Source organism: Rhinolophus hipposideros, assembly GCF_964194185.1.
Source record: "Rhinolophus hipposideros genome assembly, chromosome: 21".
NCBI classification, from domain to species: Eukaryota; Metazoa; Chordata; class Mammalia; order Chiroptera; family Rhinolophidae; genus Rhinolophus; species Rhinolophus hipposideros.
The window spans coordinates 17,816,235-17,841,924 of NC_138067.1; the positions used below are offsets into that span (position 1 = coordinate 17,816,235).

General features: G+C 50.7%; 1 protein-coding gene and 1 long non-coding RNA gene across 4 annotated transcripts in view; one reads left to right on the forward strand and one right to left on the reverse strand.

Annotated features, from left to right (window-relative positions):
- The window catches only part of SMPD3 (sphingomyelin phosphodiesterase 3), a 78,158-nt gene that overhangs the window by 23,584 nt on the left and 28,884 nt on the right, over positions 1 to 25,690 (reverse strand). For 2 of the 3 annotated variants that reach the window (XM_081032676.1, XM_081032678.1), the window contains exon 2: positions 2,514 to 2,584. The gene's annotated coding sequence lies outside the window, so the exon portion shown is untranslated. Of the gene's footprint in view, positions 1 to 2,513; positions 2,585 to 4,969; positions 5,031 to 25,690 lie in introns of those variants that run through there. The other variant, XM_081032677.1, reaches the window with a different exon arrangement.
- LOC308489403 lies at positions 14,842 to 25,145 on the forward strand. The gene is made up of 4 exons (XR_013992092.1): positions 14,842 to 14,900; positions 15,414 to 16,781; positions 17,902 to 18,017; positions 24,572 to 25,145. It is a non-coding gene; the product is annotated as an uncharacterized lncRNA (long non-coding RNA).

The following is a 25,690-nucleotide window of genomic DNA, read 5'->3' on the forward strand; positions in this document are numbered from 1 at the left end:
CCCCGTGCCTTTGCTGGGGCTGTTCCCTTGTAGCCCTTATCTGTGCGAAGGGATGAAGCCTCAGCAGAGGGGTTTGGGGTTTGGAAGTCACAGTAATGGTTTCTTCACCAAACCCCAGGCAGTCCCCTACTCTGTGGCCCCGGGAATAACTAGAGACCTTTGGCTTAAACAGGCCATTCCTTGCGCGACACCTGCCAATTTTGTGCATTTACTTACTGTATGTTTGCAGTCTGCACACCAGAAAGGTGGCCAGCCCCTCACATCTTCAGATCTACCCAGTTGGGAACAGGACTGAGGAGAGAAGACTAAAGCAATGTCTGCAAATTCCTTCCCTCGAAACAGAAGGAGGGAGGACCTTGTGTGTGGGGCCCTATGGGGCCTCTGCGTGACCAGCGACCCTGCCCACATGGCAGACACCAGCAGCCTTGGAACTCGGGGGCGGGGGATGAGGTGCTCACCCACCCACTTCAACTTCCGGTCCTGGGGAATGTGAGTTCTGCGTTCTAACTCTGAGGCCTGTGTCCCTTCGCAGACCTGTAGTATCTTATGCCATCACCTGAGGCTAGCTGTGTGTTGGGCACATAGTAGGCAGATCACAGGAACCCCTGATGACTAACTGAGCAGTGTCAGCCCTGCCCACACAGACCTGGTGTCCAGCCAGGGTGGCTTCACAGTCCAGCTCGTCTGGGGCCCCCAGCAGCCTGCTCAGGCCCTCAGACTCCTTCCCTTCCTCCTTTCCTTTCTCTCCCTGTAAGGTGGGGCCACAGCTACAAGTGAGTCCGTGGCAAAGACCTGGGGGAGACGAGGAATGAGCACCACACAAGCAGAGCTAACAGCTCCGCTTCTTGGGGGTATCTGAGCAGACGTCGCACGGACACAGCTCACACCGTGTGCTCTTCACACCGATGGTGCATCTCTGCTGTACAACCACCCCCAGTGCGTACTACTGGTCCCATTTACCGACGAGAAAACCGAGACTCAGGGAAGGGAATGACAGTCCCCGAGAGGTGCAGCCAGGTTATCTAACTCCAATTTCCCTTTCCTCTCTACCTTTCTCACTAAAGCTGAATACAAATGACATGCAAACATATTGAAAATCCAGAAATGAGCGCTGTCCAAGACTGCCCCCTCCCCACCTCCGAGACAAGTTGCTGGGAAGAGTAACAAAGTCCCCATGTTTGTTACACCCCCCCATCTTACTCACCCCCCCCGCCCCGTCTTGCTTGTTCTTCCTCTTATAACTCCCACAAGATCCTCATCCCTTTTTTCCAATCCCCTGAAGGTTACTTTTCTCCCCTACCCCAATAAGCTTCCTCCTGTGGATTGCCAGCCTTATCCACCTTCTCTTTTGTTCTTCTACCCAGTAACCATCACCTTGGACCCCCAAATCTCCTACCTCGAGCCTGGTGATCTCCCTGGCAACCCTGAAAACATTTATTTGCCAACCTTTGGGAGGGAGTGGGTTCTTATAATGGTCCCGCTGAGGTTCCTGACTGTAGGGGTTCACCGTATTGCTGGTTTCTGCTTTTATTCCTGAGAATGGCCTAGTAGTTTGAATTATTTCTTTAGGATGTACTCAAGAGTAGAATTACTAGGTAAACTTTAAAGCTTCTGATATATATTGTCAAACAGCTTTCCACCCAAGTTATTTGAGAGTCCCTATTTCATAGCATCCTTACCAGCTCTGGGCTTTAGCATGAAAGTGTTTTTAAAAAGTTTATTGGGGGGACGGCCCGGTGGCTCAGGTGGTTGGAGCTCCATGCTCCTAACTGTGAAGGCTGCTGGTTCGATTCCCACATGGGCCAGCGGGCTCTCAACCACCAGGTTGCCAGTTCAACTCCTCGAGTCCCGCAAGGGATGGTGGGCTCTGCCCCCTGCAACTAAGATTGAACACGGCACCTTGAGCTAAGCTACCGCTGAGCTCCTGGATGGCTCAGTTGGTTGGAGCACGTCCTCTCAACCATAAGGTTGCCGGTTCCCACAAGGGATGGTGGGCAGTGCCCCCTGTAACTAGCAATGGCAACTGGACTTGGAGCTGAGCTGCGCCCTCCACAACTAAGACTGAAAGGACAACAACTTGAAGCTGAACAGCACCCTCCACAACTAAGATCGAAAGGACAAAAACGACTTGGAATAAAAATCCTGGAAGTTCCCCGATAAAGTCCTGTTCCCCTTCCCCAACTAAAAAAAATAAGTTTATTGGGTAATGATATCTGGTTCCATTTGCCAGGATATTTAATTGTATTCCCTCATTTTTTTGTGAAGTGCTGCCTCAGTCCTTTTCCTACATATCAAAGGAGTTTGTATTTTCTCCATTGATTTGTGTGTATCAGACATACTCCCTCCACAGGAAGACTGGTTGCTTACCCCAGAGCTGTGTTTTCAAACTTTTTAACCAAGCAGCAGAACCTTTTCTTAATCTCCACAGCGCCTCTTTATATATAATGAAACATTAATAGCCTATGAAGGGAGGCCTGGAGCACCACCCCCACTTCCAGAAGCCCCTGTCTTACCTGAGGAGGAGCCGTTGGGACTGTCTTCTCCTTCTGTCTTAAGAGGGGGGCGTCACTGTGGCGTCAAGGGCCTGAAAGGAGATGATGAGCGGTTCACAGAGGTGCCTGGAACTCAACCCCCAGCAGAACAGCCCAGCACAGGTGAGCCACGTTCAATGACCCAGGGGCCCCACCCGTGCCGGTCAGGTCAGAGGCACTGCCGCACCCTTATTGTCGCCATGGAGAGGGTGTGGGCCCGGCTATCCCTGAGGACGAAGTGCAGTCAGGGGGTGAAGGTTTGTATGACTGACTTGGACAGGCTGGGGTGGGCAAGGTGGGGGAGGACAGACGGGGAGGATTCCACGCGTGAGAGGGATGAGACCTCCACCGGAACAGTTGGACCCAGACAGGCCTGGAATGTTCAGGCTGGGGGACGGGGGGAGGCAAATTCAGAGCTCCAGCCATGGGCCTGGGTTTGATCTGATAGGGGAATCTAGAACAATCAGAGCTCTCCCCAGGAGCTTTCTGTAATCTCTGTCTTGCAAAGATACGTTGGGTTAGGGGAACCCAGGCCCAGGAAGACGCACAGTGGCCAGCAAGCTGTGTGGGTGGTATGGAGCAGGAAGCAGAGGAGAGGAAGAACTACAGGGGTTCGCAGCAGATAAGGAGGGGACAGGTAGACAAGGCAGTGGAGAAGAGACCCAGCAGAGACACTGCGTGAACCCAGTGGGGTCTCCGGAGGGGACCGTAAGATGGGCACTCGGGTGAGCGGAGGCCGTTGGACACGATGCCACCGGCTTCCCACGTCCCTCGCAGACCCAGTGCGAGGATCACTGCCCAAGACACTGGTGCCAGTCGGGGGTTCGCAGGCGGGATTCTGTTCTCCCTGGCCCCGCCCTTCTACTCCGCCCCTGACCTCAGGTGCAGGCCACATCCCCGGATTTCTGATCCCGCTCCGATTCCTGGCCCCAGGTAGCTCTCTGAGCTCGCCCTCCAGCCTCAGGCGAAGTCCTGGCTTTTCTGTCCTGCTTTCCAGTCCCAAGTCCCGCCCCGACTTTCCAGCCAAATCCTAGGCTCCTGGCCCCGCCCCCTGGACTCAGGCCCAGGGAGTTCAGCCCCGCCCCGGCCCGTCCCAAGCAGCGCTCCCTGGCCCTCCACCTTCTCCAGCCAGTTCTGTTGTCCACAGACCTCTTCCCATTCCCACATCCTGAGCGGAGCAACTGTTACTCCCCAGGGCCCCACTGGACCAGCTCCCACCCTTTATATACACTTATTTTGCCAATCAGCCAAACGGTTTCAGAAGAATCTGAAATTTGAGGCCCAGTCCCTCTGCCCCCAAACTAAAGCTGTTTGCAGAAGGGCTAACAGGAGTGTCTCCTCATGTGACACACAGTTGGTGCCCTCCTGATTAGGAATCCACATAGAAAAGCTCCAGTAATACATGAGTTCTAGTCAGCTAAAGGGTCTTGGGCAGGTCATTTAACCTGTGAGTCTCCGATGCCCCCTCCTCTGTAACGTAGGGTCTGGAATGATCATGGCCAAGACCAAGTAGGCATGGGTCCTCGATGTTGCCAGACCAGGGTGGGAAGAACGAAGCCAGAGCTCCTAGGTCCTTACTCTACATGAGGTAACTCGCGATCCCCTAAAGGCCCTTATTTCTATATGGGCACCTTGGCTTATTTCCTCTGAGTTAATCACCTGGTAGGCATCTCTCTCCATCCATAGCCTGGGGCGTCCAACCTGATGAGAGGTCAGAGGGTGGCCTTCTGGCCTGGCCTCCAGGAGAGGCTCTGTCCCCTATACCTGGGACACCTGCCAGGGTGACCACCTACGTGAATCTCTGTCCTTCACCCTCTTGCTGGGCTGACCTAACCCTAGACCACAGGCTGACAAGCATCTGGAAGTGGACATGAAAGAGGCAGGCCTCTCCTGAGCCTTCCCGCGTGTGCGACTCAGCCTCACCTCCCTCTCTCCGAGAACCGAAGAGTTCACTCTCGTCTCTCAATGAGAAGTTTTCAGTCAGGAAGGGTCTTGGTCCTCAGATGTTTCCTAAACTGTCCCCTACAAGCTGCACATCCTCTCTCCCCAACCACACTCTTCTGAAAAAATCCCCTATGTACTTTTTTTCAAAATAGAATTAAATGACAGGAACTAACTATTTAGGGAGAGGTTCCTGAGGGGAAATGGAATCTCTACAACCTTGAAATTACAGGACCTTTTCTTTTCTCAAAAGAAAAGAAAAGAAAAACATGTCAGATCGTTGATATTCTGAGCCAGACCTTGTTTTGGTCTCCTCTGTCCTTTCACAAACTACAGCCTTTTTCCCACTTCGAAAATTAGATCACATCAAGTCAAGGATTAAAAATGGGAAAAATTCAATCAGAGCCTCCCTCTGCCAGCTACACATCTATACACTCCCAGGCAAGCAGAATCAGCTCCCACTACAGCCCAGCTCAGCAGCATCATTCAAAACGCACCGGTAGGAAATGGTGAAACAGAAGGACCTTTCATCCTGAATGAGTGAGTCCTGCAACACTGCTCTCCTAGCTCCGGAAGCCGGTGGTGCCTGGACCCAGTGGAGTCAGGGCCTCTTGCTTAAATAGGCATTGGGAGTGGGCAGGGCGGGTCTGGGGGGCGGGCACGGAAAGTGGGACAGTTACCCAGTACAGCAAGGCAGTGTCTGTGGAGCCAGCCATGGTCCTAAGCACATGCCTGCTTGCTTGTCCACCAGGAACCTCAAGCCCTCAGGGCCCTAGACCACAGACCAGCACCTGGGGTGACCCCTGACGGACATGCAGCTCCAAGTGAGACCATGTCTCTGGGTGCACAAAGCTTGGTCCAGGTTCCTGGATGCTTCTGCCTCTCCTGAGACACAGCCTGGGCAGCTGAAATCGTTGTGGAGTTGGACGGACCTCCCTAGACCAGTAAGTAGTGGCTTCAGGCCAGGAATCTCTCCAAGCCTCAGTTTCTATTTTCTGGAAATGAGGAAATAACACTGACTTTATGGGTCAGTGTTTGCAAAGGGCCTGGCACCTAGGAGGTTGATTTGTTTATCCACATGGTGATACTGGCTTGGGCCAGGTACCTTCCACATGGTTCAAGCCCAGAGAGGTTCAGTAACACCACAAAGTCACACAGCCCTCTAGCTGAGTATCAGGGTCAGACTTCATGCAGACCTGAAACGAGGTTGGGGTAGCAGAAACTCCTTGAGGATAGGGTGTGGAGCAGCTTTTGGCCTTGGGGAAAGGTCATGACTGAACTCTGGTGAAAGAGTAATCCCTAGACCCCTAACACCAAGGCAAGTTTAGAGGCGTGGCTGGACAGGCATGTGCAGATGGCCTGTCTGTGCATTTGGTTGCCACCTTAGGGAGGGTGCAGAAGTACCTCAGAGTAACTTCTAGGGATGGTTGGTGAGATGAGCTGCCCCGCCTCTGATTTCTATGTTGAAGCCCTAACCTCCAGTGTGGCTGTATCTGGAGATGGGACCCTAAAAGAAGTAATTAACGTTAAATGGAGTCATAAGGTTGGGTCCCTGATCCGATAGGATTAGTGTCCTTATAAGAAAGACCTCAGAGAGCTCCCTCGTCCTCGCACTTGCATAAAGGGAAGGGCACTCAAGGACTGCAAGCTAGGAGGAAAGATCTCACCAGAAACCGAATCAGCCAGAACCTTGAGCTTGGACTTCTAGCCTCCAGAAGTGAGAAAATAAATTTTTTAAACTTGTTTTGTTTTGTTTAAGTATGTGTTTCCAGGACCTATCAGCTCTAACTCAAGTAGTTGTTTCAATCCAGTTGTGGAGGGCGCAGCTCACAATGGCCCATGTGGGTATCGAACCGGTGACCTTGTTGTTAAGAGCACCACGCTCTAACCAGCTGAGCCAACTGGCCACCCCCGAAAATAAATTTCTTTTGTTTAAGGCATTCAGTCTGTGATATTTTGTTATGGCAGCCCTAGCTGACTAATACAAATGGATGGGTCGAAGGGTGGTCGACGATCATGGAAAGGACCAGGAATGAATTCAGAAGTTTCCAGCTCAAGCAACTATGCAGGCATTGAGGTCGCTCTCTGGCTAGGGATGAGGTGAGTGAAGGCAGGGTTGTGGTATTGAGGGGTATTTGCTTGGATGTGACCATGTGGCAGTGGGATATTCAGGCCTAGAACTCAGAGGAGAGGCCTGGGCTGGATTGGGATTTGGGAATTATTAGAGTGTAGGTGAGTCTTAGAAGTGATTACATTTCAGATCACTTATTCTTTCTTTTTCAATTGGTCCATTTTCATTCCATTGTCTTGTTATATCAGCTTTTGTCTTTTACATTTTTATAAAAAGTCAGACATTCTCCTTTGCTTTTAAAAAATATAATTGTGCATAAATTCTCCCCAGTTTTTAAATGACTTTGTTTTCTCCTACAAGTCTTGTTTAGGAGTATAACTGATATGTGGTTAGAAGATACATGTGTGGTTAAAATTGAATATTTTTTCCAGAGGTTCATTTTATCTTCATTATTTGTGATGTCAGTTCTCTTGTCATGTTATCCAATTTCAAAAGAACATATCTCCCTTCACTTCAGCTTGTCAGATAATTTATCATTTGAAATTGTTGCTAGCAAATGCTTATTTCTTTCCCTTAGAGTTAAATTTGAAAGGTACAGTGTGTTTACTTTCATTCTAGGCCAAGCTGCTTTTAATCTCGTGAAATTTTTCTTGTGTTATTTCTTTTTCTGAATTTTCCCTCATCAAATGCCTCATCTCATTAATCTCTCTCTCCTATTTTAGAGCTATGATACCATTTCCCATTTTCCCAATCAGTTATTTGTACCTCTGTTTGTTTTGTTTTCTTTGTCTACATTTCTGGTTTGATGCTTTATTTTATCCTCAACATCACTGATTTGTTTGTTCTATTGTTTTAGTTATGCCAACTGCTACTTCCAGATGTTTTTCAATTCTTTTATAGTTTTCACCATGGAATTACAGCCATTGGTTGTTCTGATCTGTTCCTGTTAGTGATATTTTGGTCATGTATTTCTTTCAAAGTCATAGTTATTACCCAGTTCATCTTTTTTGTTCCTGAAGCTTTTCAGATTCCATCATTAAAAAAGTTAATTGACATTTATTGAGCGCCTACTGTGTACAGACACTGCTGTACAAGTATTTACCACTTACTGCAACCTGTTTCCCTTCTAAGTTTAGTGTGGCAGAATTCTTCAGTTAGAGCTGCTTTGAGGAAGGTTCTGAGTAACTGAAATCTAGTTCGTCTTGTTCCAAAAAAGATTTAAGATGACTGATTGTATTCTATGTACAATATAATGAGACTGTTTTTTTTTAAGCAGTGAGAGAATTAAGGGTAAGGGAAGTAAAGGTAGAAAAAGCACAAGGCAGCCGAGCAGATCTGAAGATAAAGTGAGTGAGGGGAGAGCCACTTTATGCTGACAGTGGCCTCAGGTGGTATTTTATGACCCAGGCTCCTCCTTTTGATTTTTGTTGGTGGTGTCGAAATGACCCTTTGTTTCAAGTTATTACTTGAATGGCTGCTGCACAGAAGAAGCCCCCATGGTATGACTTTTTTTCTGAAAGGAGCCTGTGTGGGAAACACTTATTTTTTTTTCTCCCTATAGGGATGGAATTGAAAAGAAACAAAGGCCAGAGAAACACGTGATGACAGTAGGTGTGGGCCGGCTTATCTTCCAAAAAAGAGTATTGATTGAGAAACGAATCAGCTGGGTATTTCCTGTGTTCTGAATCATATAGTTTCCCTGTTTTGTGGTGGCAAGTGTAATTTGGGTGAGAGGAAGCCTTCTCGGGGCTCTCTGTTCCCACAGAACTCCAGAGCGGCCTCATTTCACACCTCTCATGAAGCAGTTTTGCAAGTGACAGATTGATTGCTGTATGGGTGGTTACCAAAAAAGAATCTATTTTATTAGCTGTTTGTCTTGCAAAGTGAAATCATCTTTTGAAACTTTATTAAAATGTCATCGTCCCAGGGTTTAAGAACACGTCCTCTGGCTTTGCAGAAGATCTGCAGATCCCACAGGTAAGAGCTGTCATGTCAGGGTCTCATCCCAGCCCTTGGATTATAATGAGACTGAGATGTGTCTGCGCAGCCTTAGGTCCCTCGGTGTCGGGGGAGGCCACTGAGGGGCAGCAGGGCACCAAAGAGGGGTCACCAAACATCATCCTAGGGTCTGAATGGTCTTTTTTTTTTAAATGCATCAAGGGAAAATAAAAACCTAGACATTCCTACCGTGTATGGGTAACTTTGCTTTTCTGTTTGAGGAGGAAATAGAAAACATTCCAGTTCCTCATTCTTTTAAGTATTAAAAAGTATTTGGTCTTCTATTGGTGGCAGTTAAAGAAGAGTGAAAGATGGGGAGATAGCAAGCAGTGCCGGGAAGGCGGGAGGCGGAGTCCTGTGCCCTGGACCCCTGAGCTGACCAGCGGCGGGCCCTGGGCGCTCAGCCTCCTTCCCAGCTGCCACAGAGGCTCTGTCTTTGGCCCCTCCCTCACCCTCAGAGTTAAGGCCAATCACTCTCAGCTCTGCAGTCCGTTGCCAGCCCCTGTTCCCCCTCTTCTCTGGCCAGCACCTCCCCTCAAGCGTCATTTCTTGCCTGAATGGTTGCAGGGTCACCAAGCCTGCATTTGAGCCCTTCCATCATGTTCCACCTCCAAGCCTGTGACTCCCACCCGAGCAGCCCTGAGTTCCTTCTGCCTTTGTCCAGATCTCCCTCCACACACAGAACCAACCCCTCTGTCTAACCTGGCATGGGGGCCCTTGAAGTTGGGGCCCAGGCCTCCTCGTCCTCACTTCTGCCTTCCCCTCCTCCCGCTCACTTGTTCTCATGGCCCTGACCTCTGGCTCTCATCTTTCCTGGAACGTGCCATGCTCTCTCACGCCTCCATGCCTTTGCACATGCTGTCCCGAGGCTGGAACACCTCCCTGCTCGGTCCACCGGGCCCCCATCCTCTAGAGCTCAGTTCTCCAGCTATCACCACCTCCCCTCTATCGCATACCCACCGGGCTTTGTACTTGCAGCTCAGAGCCCCTGAGCACCAAGCACAGAGCCCCGTCCCTGAGAGGTACTCAGGAACCTTGGTTGAATTAATATAATGCTTTCTCGCCAGGTCAGAATGTCCATCACCAAAAGGTTCAATTCCTTCTGTACACACCAGGCAAGAGCTATGAAAAAATTGCTCCCAGTGGTTTGAACTGGTGCATCAATTAGGCTGCCTGTGTAAAGGGAAATATGCAAAAATGTAAACTGAAGGGTTAAAAGACTTGTGTAGACTCACATTGTGGCATTAGCACCCATAGCTTGCTGAGATCATCGTCATTTTCTTCAACGTTTTTGGGGACCCACTGTGTGTAGGCACTGTGCTAAGAGTGTCACATCATAGTCTCTTATTTAATCCTCTGGCACCCATTTAATCCTCTCATAGGAACAGCCTGGCAGGTTCGGTTCTATTATTCTGATACTCAGAGAAGAAAGCTGCGGCTCAGGGCAGTTAAGTGACTTCTCCACAGTCACACAGCTAGAGAGTGGCACACAGCTAGAGACTCTGCGTGAGACTTATCCATGGCTCCATTCTGGCTAGGGTTTCGATCCCACAGCGTTCCCTACTGCTCAGGAGGCACCCACAGGCAAGGGAGGAGTACCCCACCCCCACCCCCTTTGCTGCCCAGAGGGATCTGAGGTGGATGCTGCCACTGTTTGTGAATTACAAACCCCCGAGTGAACCGTGTGAATTGGTCCACAACTGTTGTCTCGGACAGAGAGCTGGTGAGGCTTGGGAGGTATGAACCAGCAGGAGCCAGGGAGAGCTGTTGTTGGAGGGCCAGGGGTTTGGGGAGACACCATAGTTGAGCCCCATTGTCTCTCACTGGGTCCTTCAGCCTTGCCTCCACCATACATTCTCCACACCGAAGCCAGGATTATCATCTGTCTACCTACAAATCTGAGCACCCCTTCCCAGCTTAAGACATTTTCATTGCTCCCAGCATGAAAATCCATCCCTGAGCCCACCATCTTGTCTCACTCTTTGCCAATCTTATCCTCCCCTGCTCATGCCACCAGAGCCCCGCTGTTTCCCCATGGTCCCCAGTCTTTCCCAGGGTGGGCCTTTCCTCACGCTGTCCTCCCTCCCACTGGAACCCCCGCCACCACCACCTTGCCGGACTGGCTGCTCCTCACCTTGAGTCCTCAGCTGAAAAGTCTTTCTCTGGGAAGTGTTCCCCATCTCCACTTCCATTTAGTATTAGGGCCTCCTTCAGTGAGCACCCACTGTTCCCAGCCCTGCCTCAGAGGTGAGCTTGGAGGGGCTGGGACCAGGGTCACATGTCAAACAGTCCTGGCCACCAGCATACAGACGAGGTTATGCAGAATCACAAGTGGGGGAAGGAATATGCCCCAAATGTGACCCCTTCAAAGGAAGATGCCGAATCTGATTGTGGGATGTTGGGGACCTCCTAGGGGGAGCGGCCTGTCCAGAGGTGGGCAGGTCCCTGGAACCTGCCGGGGCTGTGGCCACGTGGATCCCGTGCTGAAGCCACAGTTGTAGATGTCCGTTGTCAAGGAGGGCAGGCGGAGGAAAATAGGGGGTCAAGGACAGAACCTTGGGACTCATCCCATTTTTGGTGAGGAAAGAGAAAATGAAAAGAGCACTTGGGAGAATGTGGAAGAATGCAGAAAGGTGGCTAAAATATAGCACTGTTTTTATTTGTTCTCAGATAATCTTACTTTTTTTCTTTTTCACTTTTAATAGCTGGAAAAGGAAGGGCCCTACATGGCAGTCCCTGGGATGAGAAAACCATGTGTCAAAGCCGTTGCTGAATCCCTCACTCTATTTTTACCTTCCTGACACTACCTCTTTGAGCCCCGAGGAGGGAATCTAGCCTGAGGTGGCCTGAGGTGGCCTGAACTGGCGTCTCTGAGGCAGATGGAGCCAGCCCTCAACTCGTTCTCCAGAAACCACCAAAAAGCTGGTTATTCACTTCTCTTGACCAGAAATAAATGCATTAGATAAATGTTCTCAGGCAATCTTGAGGGATGTGAACACAAAATTACCCCATAAATTATTTCTGTTTCCTTTCCTCAGTTCAAAGTTGGTTTTTTTGTTCACATTAGTTACATTAAAATTGGACAGTAATTAATGTTCTTAAAATAGAATGTCCATATTCCCAAGTTTAGAAAGTAAAACCACCTAGGAATGAAAAAATGTGGACACATGTGAAATGCCATTCCATTAGCCACAGAATCTTTTATGAGCCTCAGTGGGGAGCGCCTGTCAAGTGGGATTTGTGGCAGAGCACACCATGGCAGCCCGTGTTTGTGGTCGCTTTCCATTCCGTTCCCTGCTCCAGGTCAAGGAAGCCTTTGACATCCGTGGCCAGAAGCTCTGCTGGTTCACCAACCTCTAATTACACTTCTTTTTTTAAATATTGATAAATAGTCCCTCTGTTGATTCAAACGTTTTTAAACACTGAACCTGTAGTTATTGGCTCTGAACAAAGAGAACAGACCCTCCGGCTCCTCAGGCCCGCAGAACTGCTCCCTGCAACTCAAATACGAAGGAATAAACTCTGGGTGGGGGTGGGGGAGGTCACTTCAGGATTCAAAATCAGGCCTGGCTAGGCTGCAGGGTGAGGCCCTGCTCTCCCCAGAAGGGACAGCTGGCCTCTCCTACTACCCGGCCTCCTATGCTGGGTTTAGGGTGGAGGTTTGGGGGTGAGGCAGGAGGGGCCACTGCCCCACTGCCTGAAGCCCCACTGTACATGCGGTCACCACCTTGCTCATTTGTGAATGTCAGTCCCTTGTCCCCCAGGCTTTGGATGTAAACCGGACAACACTGGTGTCTTCCTGCCTACTCCCCAGTACAGCGGCTGCCTGGGATGGAGGGGAGTGAGACTGGAGGGGATCCTTTCTAGTCCCATGGGATCCAGAGAGGTAAGTGTCATCCATCCCATCTTGGGTATACCGACACAGAGGGACCTTCCAGGCCCATGTGCCCCCAGAGGTAGCCGACGGCAATATAGGGGGAAGGTGATGGTCCCCATTCCTTCTGGAGGGCTCTGGAGCCCAATCAGCCGCTGCTTGTCAAGACTGCCAGGATCCCTGTCCTCACTGATTGGAAGACTCAGCCAGTGACCAGGTATGGACATGGCATCTGCAGTGACCATGTCCAGAGCGGTGCACATTGTTATAAATGGGGCGTGTCAGTGATATCCATGATGCCCCAGAACCCCTGGGTCCACATGGCTGGGCCCAAGTTCTTGATGTCATCACACTGTACCACAGCAGGCAGCTACTGGTCACCATTTTACACATGAGGAAACTGAGGCCCAGAGAAATAAAGCATGGAGCCCAAGATCACAGTGTAGGAGCTGGGACTTGCACAGGGTCCATCTGACTCTGAAACTAGAGGTCTTCTCAATCCACCCTCCCACAGAGCCTCCTGGTCCGACTTCCCTCCTTTGGCAAGTGGCATCTGGAAGGGGCCGCCCTCAGATACATGCGTCTGGGGTGATGTGGCCCTGGGTAAGGGTCAAGGTTCAAGGGCTCTGGAGAGGTACCAGCTGCGTGGGGCTTCTTACTGAGTCCTGCATAGCTCTGCTGGGGTGGCCCCCTAGTGGTGGGGCCTCGCTGGCAGGACCAATTTGGGCTCCAGTTTAAGAGATAATTAGGGGTCAGCCTGGTGGCCATCAGGCCCTTCTGCTGCATCCCAGGAAGTGGATGTAAGCCTGTTACATGGTCAATCAGATATAATCAGCTCCTAATGCAATAGGGTGTCTCTGAGCAACATTCATCAAGATGTAGAAGCTGATCCAATGAGTTAGACAACAGTGGGGGTCAGATTAGACTCCGACAAGAATCAACCTCCACTTGCTGCAAGTTTAAAAAAAAAAAGAGGGCCGGTCCGGTGGCTCAGGTGGTTGGAGCTCCGTGCTCCTAACTCCGAAGGCTGCCAGTTCGATTCCCACATGGGCCAGTGGGCTCTCAACCACAAGGTTGCCAGTTCGACTCCTCGACTCCTGCAGAGGATGGTGGGCTGCGCCCCCTGCAACTAGCAACGGCAACTGGCCCTGGAGCTGAACTGCACCCTCCACAACTAAGACTGAAAGAACAACAACTTGACTTGGAAAAAGTCCTGGAAGTACACACTGTTCCCCAATAAAGTCCTGTACCCCTTCCCCAATTAAAAAAAAATGAGTGGAAGGGGCAAACTGTTTCCGTACCATCCACTGTCGGTACACACACTCTTTTGTTTCAAACACAGATGGGGGCTGAGTGCCCACCTGCAGCCTCATCCTGCCGTGGTCACATCCTTCAAATCCTGACAAAGGTGCCAGGACACCTGGAACACTGCCCTGTGCAAACCGCACCTGAGAGATTCAGAGCTGGCCATTCCTGCCCCTTCTGTGCCTGAGGATGGTAATTCTCAGCTACTAAGCTCCTGTGCATGACCAAGTCCCAGTGGGAAAGAACTTCTCTTCTGACTCGTGGTTTGGGCGTCACATAGGCCAAATGATAATCTGATTATTGGTTCATTATGATTGGATCTGTTACTTTTGGATTGGATTCAACTTTCTGTCCCCACCTCCTTCCCACTGCCAGCCCACTTCACCCATAGTGATCCCAGACCCACACCCGACCCTTCTCTGCAAACTCACCAACGCAGCGGCCACAGGAGCCAACAACTTTCCACAGACTCCTCCCACTCGCCTGGCTGCAGGGCCTGCCTTCCAGACCTCCCTGCAAGTTTTGATGTCCCTTCACTCATAACAGGGCTGGCTAGCAACCTTCTTCTGACCCATCAAGTCCCCCGTTGGACCCTTGCTCCCCCAGCACCTCTCCCAATCGGTAAGGTCTAATTCCTAGAACAGATTCCATAGTCCATCCTTACGCCTCCCCGATTGAATCCTGAGTGACAGCACCCCACCTCTCCAAGCCTCAGTTTCTCTCCCCTATGAAATGGCGATGGTGTGAGACATACCAGCCCCAGAAAGGGGGCTGCATCCAGGTGCTAAGATGTTTCTGGCATGCACATTTGTCATAATCTGAGGACAAGCTTTAGGCCAGAATCATGACTCATTCAGGCTTTTCATCTTGGCACCAGCTGTTGGAGCCCCACAGGGCAAGGCCCACATGAAGTCAGTGAACGTGTGTTTGCTGATGGTGGTAGGTGTGGGGCGTCCTTCCGGTGGCCTGACTGGTTATATAGTCCTGTGGGGGCTGTGACTGTGTTTAAGGCGATGGCTGGTCAGAGCCTTTCCTGATTGGATGCTGATATCTCAGTCAGGAATGCAACCCCCAGCTGGAACGGAATTCCCCTGTGTGCTGAATTAGGAGGCTTCCAGGAAGATGCTGAGAAGGGCGAGAAGGGCTCAGCAGGACTGGGACAAACTCTGCTGACTTGCTGGTGAGAAGGTTTGTTCTGTAATGATGATGAGTTAGTCTTGCCTTCTGAGGCTGGAGAGGGATTTGGGTGCAGCACCTCAAGCTCCATGCCCCTCCAACCCCAAGGCCTTGCTTCTGTTGTAACATTCTGCCCTCGGAGGTCTACAGGGTTCACTTCTTCACTGTATTCAGGTCCCCACTCCGGTGTCACCTCCTTGGAATAGCCTACACCACCGGGTACAAAATAACACCCCCTTCCATCACCCTCTCCCCTTAACCTGCGCCATTTTTCTTTCTAAAATGTCACCAATGAATATGCATTTCTGTATTGTCTTTCTGCCTCTACTAGAGGGCAAAGCCCCACCAAGGCAGGGACTATGTCTGTTTTGTTCACTTTGGGATCCGTGACACCCAGAATAGCACCTGGCAGACACCACTAGAAATCTGTTGTAGGTCGGAACTGACCTCTGTGTAAAGAAAAGTGCCCTGGCCTCACCATGACCTGTGTCTTCATTCATGCCTGAAAATACCGAAGACAGCGCCCCTAGCCTGGAGGAGAGCTGCTGCTTGGTGTCGGGGAGACTGGTTTGATTAGCTAAGTATCAAACATGAGTTCTCAACATCCAGGGTTTTTAGTCTTTTCTTCTAATCATTATTCGTAATCATGAGTTCTGTAACCATTTTGGAAGTGGATTTGGTGTGATTAATTTCTTTCCTAGTCTAATCCTTTATAGAAAACAAGTGTTCTAAATGAATGGATTTGCTGATGTTTGATTGCTTGCATGATAATTTACCTTTCAAAACCAGGGCTGGTCATCATGCCCCGAAGAATGCTCCACTGGGTGGGTTGTCCTGTAATGGAGGAGAGAAGGTCCCCATTCTCTCGTGACAGCACTTCCTGAGTGCCTGTGACTAGAGGAGTGACACAGGAGTCAGAGGGGCCATGGCTCTTGAGAAGAGCTCTTGGAAGCCCACCCCCTTTATCCTGCAGGGAGCACCAAGCCTTCCTGGGGAGCCCACAGCGTGGCCGGCATGGTGGGCAGCATACTACCCCTGGCTGGTTGCTCAGTTTAATCCTGGAATCCCCGTGACCACAGCTCAGCAAACACAAGGGTGAACGTGCAGGGGGTGGGGCACAAGACGTGTCTGTCAAGGAATCTGTAGTAGCAGGACTGCAGGGACAAGTTGGGGTCCCTCAGGGAAGAGGTGGGGAGTCACCTGTGCCCCAGCCCTCCTGCCACTGAGGCACTAGCCCCTAGAGGCTGTTGTGTTTGCAGCCCAGCCAGTACAGAATCTGGGGTGTCACGACAGCCTGAAATGCTGTTTCAAAGAATATAACATAGAAAAGCAAGCTTTCCACAGGAGTTAGCAATGAAAAGGTTCTAGTGCTTGACGGGGCCACTCCAGTGCCTTGGAACACTGTGGGAGACGTCATTCCTGGCAACACCAGAAGTGGGGCAGCTCTGGGTTTCCTGTTACCCCGCTCACGTGTCCAGACTTGCTGGGCCCCATGGGCCAAGCTGGGGTAGAAGCTGGCTCTTATCCTGACAGCTGATGACTCTCAGAGAGTGGGATTTTCCTCTTCTGCTGATTTGATTTTTAACTTTGGGGTTTTATTCTTTGTGGAATGTATAGCATTTGGGTGGAGACCTATTTCTAAGGCACTCTGAGGGGGTGGTGGCAGCAGGGTTTCTTCCCCCACTGCAGGTGTTTGGATGAGGTTTGGGGTCACACACGGCTGCCCCAGCATCTTCTGTCCTGCTGGCCGGGACCGTGTGGTTGGTTCCCAAGACCCTGCTGGCTGCCTGGCCAGGCATCAGGAAAGGCGGTGCACAGAATCATGCTGTCTGGAGGCTTTCCGTTCCTCTCGCATCGTGAACCTAGCTACACTCACATGGAAATGGTGAGTTGGAGTAAAACGTGTCGTCTGCAAGTCTTTCTCCTCTTTCAGAAATGTAAGTAAACATGGCATGGCCCCTGGAGAAATGCCAGCTCAGCTACACGATGGCAGCCCCAGGCCTGGCCCTTTCACAGTAAAACCCTTGCATCGCTTCCCCACCTGCTTCTAGGGGGACAATGCAGACACTGATGTGGACACCTCCCCCTCTGCCAGCTGGGCCTCACCCCCTCAGAGTGGCAATCTAGTCGTCCTCTGCCCACAACCCAGGACTTAACAACAACTAACACAGGGGGAGCACACCCTTTATGCTGGATGCAGTGCCGAGTGTTTTGCCTCACTTACTCCTCAACCCGGCCCCGTCTGAGAAGCCCCCAATGGTCACAGCTGTTGCTCTTGGTCAGCAGCAGGCTGGGATTTGAAGCCCCATGGATCTGACGCTCAAGTCTATGCTCTCAGCCAGCCTGCCATTCTTCCTGGGGCCTCTTGGATGATTCATTTCTTATTCTCTACCCAGAGACAATGAGGCGTAAACCAGAATAAAAGGGGGCTATTATGATATCACTATTTGCCATTTATCTAAATTAGATAATAAATCACGGAGCTGCTTGAAACAATATACATGTCAACCTCCTGAATATCTAGTTATCACTGAGTGCCGGTTGATGGTGCCTCTGGTATAATTAACACTTTCGTCTAGAAAATATGATATTTCTGTGAAATGGAAAAGCGAATGAGAAAATAAATCTAACCCGCCCTCTTCTTCCTTGGGGACAGGGCAACAGACCCGCAGTGGCAGTCGGCTGCGATGGCTTGGGCTGGTGGGTGGATGAGCAAACCTTGCCCAGCCCTCTCCCAGCCAGGACTGTGCCCCAGGGAGGAGGAAGCCTGTCACCACCATAGCCCAGGCCCAGCTGAGAGATGCTCACCAGCCCCAAATAACCTGTGCTCATTCACCAGTTTCAGCATAATTGGGCATCTGCCATCCGCATCTCCACATGTTTGCCTGTGTCGACATTGATGTGGTTCAGTGTTTTCATTGAGAGCTTCGTAAAAAGCTCTAGCTGGTTGGGGATGCTTATTGTTCATTTTATTTGAGTTCCTTATCATGTGCAAAATGTTCCAGGCACCATTAGGGGACACAAAAGACTGAGAAAACACAGTTCCAGGGGGCGGAAACTCACCGGAGCATAGAGGAGACACGTCCACCGTTTACAAACGTTTGCTGAACATAATCAGCTGGTAAGAATGAAGGCCCTCACGGCAGCACAGCGGGGCAGTGGGTGGGGGTGGAGTGGAGACTGAGGGTTTGATGCTTGCCTGAGGAAAGCTTCTATAAAATCAGATGGGTGTTCTAGGCTGTTTGCTCATTAATGTGGTCTTCAGATTAATTCTCAGTGACATTGGTGTATGGGGGCCAGACAGGGATGAGGAAAGATTAAAGGGGACACATATCTTGCTTGAGGTGAACATTTGAGGTGCAGGTCCAGGCATGTTATAACTATTGCTTAGCCATAAATGTAACTTGGCAAGATGCATTGATTCACACACAGGTTGCTAAGGGCATTTAAGGGAAAAATAAAACATCGGCAATGAAAACTGTCCCCATCAATTTACCAAATTCGTGTCTGACTCAGCATCATGGAAGTGTGGAGAACCCTGCTCGTAGGCATAGATTAAAGCTCTCTTCCTTGGGAAAGGATAATTTAAATGACCAATAATCTCTTTTGAAAACATACTCTAAGAGTATTCCTTTTTTTAAATTGACTTCATTTGTTCTCCTCCTCTTATTGAAAAAAGATTTGTGAAGGTTTATAACAAAAGATAGGACAGTGAGGTTGTTAAAAGAGAAATGAGAAATTAGAACCCAGTCCGAAAAGAGAATACCAATTTTCTAATCACACTGGCTAACGTTACTCCTGTGAACAAGCTCTGAACGAGTTTTGAGCTTCCTGTAATCCAAGGTGAAAATGAAAACGTAATTACATAGGGTCAGCTACTAAAATTGACAAAGTGTATCAATTTTTGAGCATTTAATTATGTGTGAATTTATAAAAGCAAGGGAGGCAGAGGAAACTCCTGGGGAAATGGGGGAGGGATTTCAAAACCATTTAGAAAGAAAAAAATGGATTTTGAAATTTTTGTGTGCATTTGAGAGGCAGAGTTTGGGCAACAACAAGAGGCACACCCTCTAAGATCGGGGAGACCCTAGGGTCACTCTGATTCCCTCAGATTGTTGCTGAATGAATCGCTTCCTGTGGTGAGCAAGCCAGGGCCCAGGACCCCGCTCTTCTAGTTCTCTGCTCTGCCCAACGGCGCCCTACACTTTGCACATAAAAAACTCAACCATGGCCCTGTCTCCCCTAGTTGAGAACTGAGGAGCGTAAAGGACACATCCCCAGCTGTCCGCCTGCTACTAGTAGCCACTCAGTGAGGGTTGGATGACAACGGCTCACAAACTAACAATGGAAAGAGTCTCCATAAAATGAAATACCATTTACAACTTAGTGGGAGCATTTTCAGAGCTCTTGGTGACAACAATCACACCTGCCAGCTTTTGCGATGGAGACCTGGATGGATCTGCCCAGGGGCAGGGGGCGGTTATGAAGCGTTGGATGGGTGAGTGCAGTTGTGATGTCGGACTTCTTTGTAGAAGGACCTGTCATGGCCCTTCTGAGGAAGCGCTTATCCAGAGGCTCTGCTTAGGTATCATAGGGCCCTGTGGGTGCTAGGTGGTATTGGCAGGGTGGAGGGGAGAGATGGCAGCAGGAGAGGGACCCTTAATGAGAAGACTGGCTTGTCTCTAGCTGTCCTCCCAGAAGGCCTTAGGGTGGGGTCTGAGCACACACTGCGTTTTCCCAGCTGGTGTGCAGTTGCCTTTTATCCTCAATTACTCAGTGCAGGTTCCTGTGCTGCTCTAAAGATCCTTTGTGTTTCATTCACCATTTTTTTGAACTCTCCCTAGAGGGCTCATTTTGACTGTGGCAGAGAATGCCTTTCCTGAGAAACAGAGCCCTGGGCTCATGTGGGCCGGGTCTCCTGGAGGCACCTGAGGTCAGGGGCTGGACATCAAGCCCCCAGCAGGAGGGAGGCGTCTGCAAACAAAACATCACCTGTGGCGAGGCAGGGCCTCATGTCTGACCCACGCTGGGTCTGTTGCTGGGTCTGGTGCAGGGTGGGGGGGGCAGTTGTCTGAAGTGAGGAGCACAGAGTCTGCCTCAGCGCATGGCAGCAGCTGGCAATAGGTCTAATGCCTGATGGGAGGCTTTGCATAAGTCTGGTTTCCTCTCTGGGCCTCAGGTTTTTCACCTCTGAAGTGGGGGTTTGAATAGCTCCTTAGTAACACGGGATCAAGGTGTCCTGAGGGTAAAATGCACAGTCCTGTCACAGAGCCTGGCTCAGAGCTGAGTCTGCTGTGGTCCTGATGATTGTGGTTAACATTGTGCCCCGGAGGCTGACGGGTCCACCACATCCCTCTCCCGCCCTGACACAGGTTTTACATCCACCAGAGAGGAGGCTGAGCTCAGTCACCCACTTAAGCAAGCCTCATGCTCCAACCCATGTGAGAACTGGGGCGTCCACACAAGTCCTGCCTGTCCCCTGAGGCCTGTGAGACTCAAGTGCTGTGAAGACCCTGAGGAGGCCTCTGGCCCCCCAACTTTGCTTCCCAATGACTGAAGACTTCGTCCTCAGAGGACCCCCAGCGCAGCTTCCACACACACCAGTGCTCAGTGAGTGCTGGTGTTAGTATTACAAACTGGTTACTGTGTGGGAGTCAGGAAGCCCAGGGCTCAGAGCAGATGCTGCAGGGGAGGGGGAAGGCAGGGCTGCGGGGCGGCCTGGGACGGCCTGGGACGGCCCCACCAACCTGAACACGGCAGATGCCGTGCTGAGGTTCAGGCCCACACGACGCATCAGGTGCCTCCACTGCTCCACCCCACACGCCATGCCTGCCCCTGCCCCTGTGGGCCTCACCACTGCCACCCCCAGCCTGAGGGATAGGATTGTCCTGTGGTTTTATACGCTAAACCTGGCAACCCTAAGCAAAGGGGTTAAGAATAAATAGCTACTGGATTTAAATCACCCTGACTCTGGACCCTAAGACTCATGAAAAGCTGTGAGAACATAAGCATTCGGACGACTAATCCTCACTTTGCTGTGGGGCTTGGCTGAGAGTCATTTTGTTTCTACACCACTCTGGATGGAAATTCTAAAGTAGAGCCTGGGTTTTTGGTTTGTTTGTTTTTTGCTTCTTAATTCAAAAGTTTCTCAGGCACAGAGAAGGACTTACAAGCCAGTTGAAGGGCCTTACACTCTTTTACCTAAAGTATCTAGAGTACTTTAGGTAAAATAAAGAGTAATAGAGATACCTGCGATATTGACAGGCCCTGATCCTCTGATCAATGGAGAAAGTTGGGCAGAATGAAGACTCCTAAGGGCAGGACTATGGCATCTGAAGAGTCAGGTCAGGAATCGCTCAGACTTTGCAGCAGATGCCAGCGAGTTCTGCCCCAGTGGGGAATCGGCTGGGCATCACTGGCTGCCTCTATGGGAGGGTGGGGGTGGCTGCTGGTCAGCATTCAGGTGTGAAGAGAGAGAATGAAACAAGTTGAAGAAGACCAGCAAGAAGAGACCATGTTGTTGTACTGCTCTACGCCAGAATGCCCCTGTGGGCATGGAGGAGGGCAGTGCCCAGGCAAAGCAGGCCTGTGTTTAGCCCTTAGGGGGTCAGACCTGCAGGGAAGGTCAATACAGCGCCCCTCCCCACCCCACCCCAAGGCCTAGGCCCATCTTCCTGCCAGGACCACCTCAGTCCAGTTATCATAGATGGGCACAAACTCCTTAAGCTCCTGGTACTTCTGCTGTGGGGTTGGGGTAGGGTGCTCTAGTTATGGGGTTCATGCTGCCTGGCCAGATAGGGGCCCAGAGCTGGGGTCTGAGGGCCACTCCCTGACACCCTCCACTATCCCCTGTCACAGTGACCACTACAGTTTAGGCTGGAGGCCTGGGCTTGTGTGGCCCAGACCAGCCCTTGTCCGGATTCCCTGCTTAGGGCCCCTCTTCTCCTCCCCTTACAGGCACAGGTGGAGAGATGGGAAGTGAGGGGTGGGAGGGCAAGGGAGAGGGAAGGGACTGAGGCTGAGCTGCTGGCCAGCTAGGCTGCCCACAGGAATCGAGGCAGGGCCGGTAGGTAGCAGTGATGATGAGTAATCAGAGAAGGTGAAGCCCATGCCCAGCAATGAGGAACACACAGCCGACGTGTACGGCATCGTTATAAAACTAACCGGGCCGCTAAAGCAAGTCCCATGCTTTACCTCGGTTTTTAACTCTGGAAAATGGAGCTTCTAATGCCTTCTCTGCTTTGCCCCGGTGGCACCTAGGGGAAGTGACTGTGATCGCCTGGGGAACCCAGGGCCGTGGGACGGCCATCAAGGAATGCTGAGGGCTAGAAGGAGGGTGGGAGTTGGGGGCTAGGAATGGAAACGATAGACATGAAGAATTCCTAGGCTTGGGTCTGGCTCATCAGGTTTTGAAACAGGGTGGCTGGTTGGCCAGTGTGCCTTGAGCAGAAATGAGGGTGTGGGAGAAGTAAATGTGTTTTGTGACCAATGAGTTTGAGCAGCCAAGGGACATTTGCTGAGAAGAGAAATGAGCCAAAGATGGCGCTGTGGGGAGGGTCTGCATGTGGAACCAGTGAGGAGACAGGAGATAGGGAACGAGGAGGTAGGAAGATGCTGGGAAAGTGCACTGCACTGGAGGCCAAGCAGGCAGGAGCAGTTGCTGGTCAGAGCTGGGCCCAGCCAGATGAGACTGGAGGAGAGCTGGGGCACCTTTCTGGGAAAGGAATAAGGAGGGGAGGGTGTGAGCTGCACATTACAAGGGATGAATGGATGACGAGAACGTGGAAGAAAATTTTGCTAACTGTCCAGGTACCCTCACAGCAGCCCATTAAGAACCGTGAGTGCCCTTGGCCCAGTGCCCAGAGCCAAGATATACTGCCATTCCTGACTGCCAGAGTGGGCAGGGAGGAAGCCAGGATGACACCTGCCAAGTCCTACAAGTGATCAAACCACCTAACACCAAACATGCGTAAAAGGTCAAGATCAGAAAATTCAACAGATTTCCAGCCACATCTACCTCCCAAAATGTAGCTGGAATCCAAAAGTAAACAGAATGCTCCTGTGAACAAAATAACTGCCACAGCACCTCCAATAGTAGCGTGCTTTGCTTCGTAAGGAGAGACCCTAAAGCCCTCACTCAGAGCCAACCTGCTTTTACTTAACACACAGTTCTGACAAACATTGTAATTTGGTTTCAATTTTTAAAAAATCACACCCAAAAGATAAAGCACAAGGTAAGTAGCTCTGCAAATCTCAAATGTGTAAAATCATCACCGTGAGGAATTGGCCTAGGAAGGCTCTCAATTCCCACTCAAGACTAATATTCTGCGATTCCCATATTTTTGTAAATAGGGTCCCCCAGTTATAAGACCTGGAAGAATAATATTCCATCTCCGTTGCTTCAGAAGGCAGGGCCGTGGGCCGGCCCGGTGGCTCAGGTGGTTGGAGTGCTGTGCTCCTAAAGCTGAGGTCACCGGTTCAATTCCCACATGGGCCAGGGAGCTGCACCCTCTACAGCTAAGTTGTGAACAATGGCTTTCCTTGGAGCTGGGCTGCCGTGAGCAGCAGGAGGTTGGCGTGGGCATGTGCTGCTGTGGGCTGCCATGTGCTGCCAGGAGCGGCAGGTGGACAGTGTGAGTGGCCAGTGAGAGCTACCGTGAGTGGACGATCGGTGACCAACTACCTCAGCCGGAGGGAGTGCAAGGCTCATACTAGCAGCATGGGCCAGGGAGCTGTGTCCTACACAACTAGACTGAGAATCAGTGGCTTGAAGGGGGAGTGGGGGGGAGAAGGCGGAAGAAGGGGGGGAAAAAAGAAGGCAGGGCCATGTATGGTACCTGCCAGGAAGTTGTGCTTTGAAAAGTTTTGGCTGTTGAAGAGGGAATGGAACCCCATTTATCGAGCACCCTATGTACTCACCATCATAGGTATATAAACCTCCTAATAATCTTACAAGTAACTATTATCTTTACCATTTATAGAAAACAATACAGATTTTAAGAGCTGAAGTGGTTTGTCCCAGCTCACACTGTGAATGCTTTTTTCCTGTCATCCTCTGCTTGCCTCCGGTTCTCGGCAGAGTGCTGGTGTAATGCTTGCTCTGACATCAAATGGACCTACTGGGCCTGCGCTCAGGGGATGGATGGTGCTGATGCTCTCACTGTCCCATCAGCTCACTGTGGAGGCCTCATGATCTTGCCTCAGCCTTCACAGTTTTGGCCATGCTGCAGGCTGGGGAGGTGGGGGGAGTACCAGCCCCACTCCTGCCTCTGAATCCAGGACGAAGCTCCCTCCCCTTGTGGGTAGACCTCAAATGGTAGAGTCCTTGCAGCTGGAAGATAAGCAGAGAGCTGCGAAAGCCCCATCACAAGGGGTAGTTTTGTGAACCCCATCTTCCAGGGGAAATTACTCTTGAAGGTCTTTGATGGTGACAGGCTCTGTTTTTTCATTCTTTAATCATTAAGAAAAATACACCCATTTCAGTTTATTCAAAACAGTGGAAAATCATTGAAGTTTTTCCTGTGTAAAGGTCAAACTATAAAAAGATAAGTGGATTCAGAGAAATCCAGGCTAGTCATGAAAATGTGGCAGTGTATTAAAATGGATCCCAAATAAAGGATTTATTCCTCTTTTTGGAAACAGCTCGTAATAATCCCCTCTCTACTCTCTCCCCAGTGTGTGTTAAATTCTAGATTTTAGGTTCAAGGACATGAAGTAAGCAACTTTTCAATGGGTAGAGCGTGGGCTGTACAGACTGGGGTCCTGGATCAGAATCTCTGAGCAGCTACTGCACATCAAGTGTGAACCCCAGAGCAAGTATCCTCACTGTCCTGAGCCTCAGTTCCCTTGTCTGCGAAACGGGGAAGAACCCCGGTCTCCCACGCTGAGAACCTTCCCCACCATCCCATCTGTGACTTCCCCACTAGAGGAGCACAGCTGAGGCCTGGCGTGGCCTGCTGGCAATACGGACTCTGAGGAGGACACTGCTGGACCTCGACCCAGAGACAGACCCCTGTTCTGGCCGCTTTCCCCGCCTCTGGCTACCGGACATCCTCGGACTGATAGGCTGTGCTATGCGTTGACGTAGGTGAGCTGTGCAGTCCTGGCAGCTGGAAGATAAACAAGGAGCTGCGAGAGCCCCATCACGAGGGTGTTTAAAGGGGGCACTTGGTCATTGAACTGCTTTTGTGAAGCCAAGCAAGTGATGGGGGAATGATAGAGTATTTTGAAAACACAGCCTGGACAGTAAAATCCTCGCTTTCCTCTTTATTATTTAAGAACTTGGAGAAAATCTTTAAGAGTGTCCTTGGGGAGATAAGGAACAGCTGTGTCCCCTCTTTATCAAATCAAGTCTCCGTCGCTCAATTTTGTGCAGCCCTGCCTGTGGTGTAGGCCCAGCCTATCTCTCTCCCACTGGTGGGAAGAGGAGGGGATTTGGGATTTGGGAATCAGGTTTCGTGGCGGCAGTCCCTTGGCCTGGGAGCCAAGCCCCACAAATGGGAGCTGGCTTTTGTTTCCTGATCTGTGTCAGGAAATCAAGTAGGAACAGAATGGCATATGCAAAAATCTGTAGGGGAGATCCCTGGCTCTTGGGTCTGGTCAACAGAGAGGATATGAGGGAGGCTGCAGCAGCCAGATACTGCAGATATGAGATGGAGAGTGCCAGGTCTCATTTGTGTCCCGGAAGGTCACACTGGCTGCAGGTGGGGAAGGCTCAGAGACAGCAAGGCCAGGCAGAAGGTTGCCTTGGTCACCCAGGGACGTGGTAGTGGGGATAGGAGACCGTGAATCTGG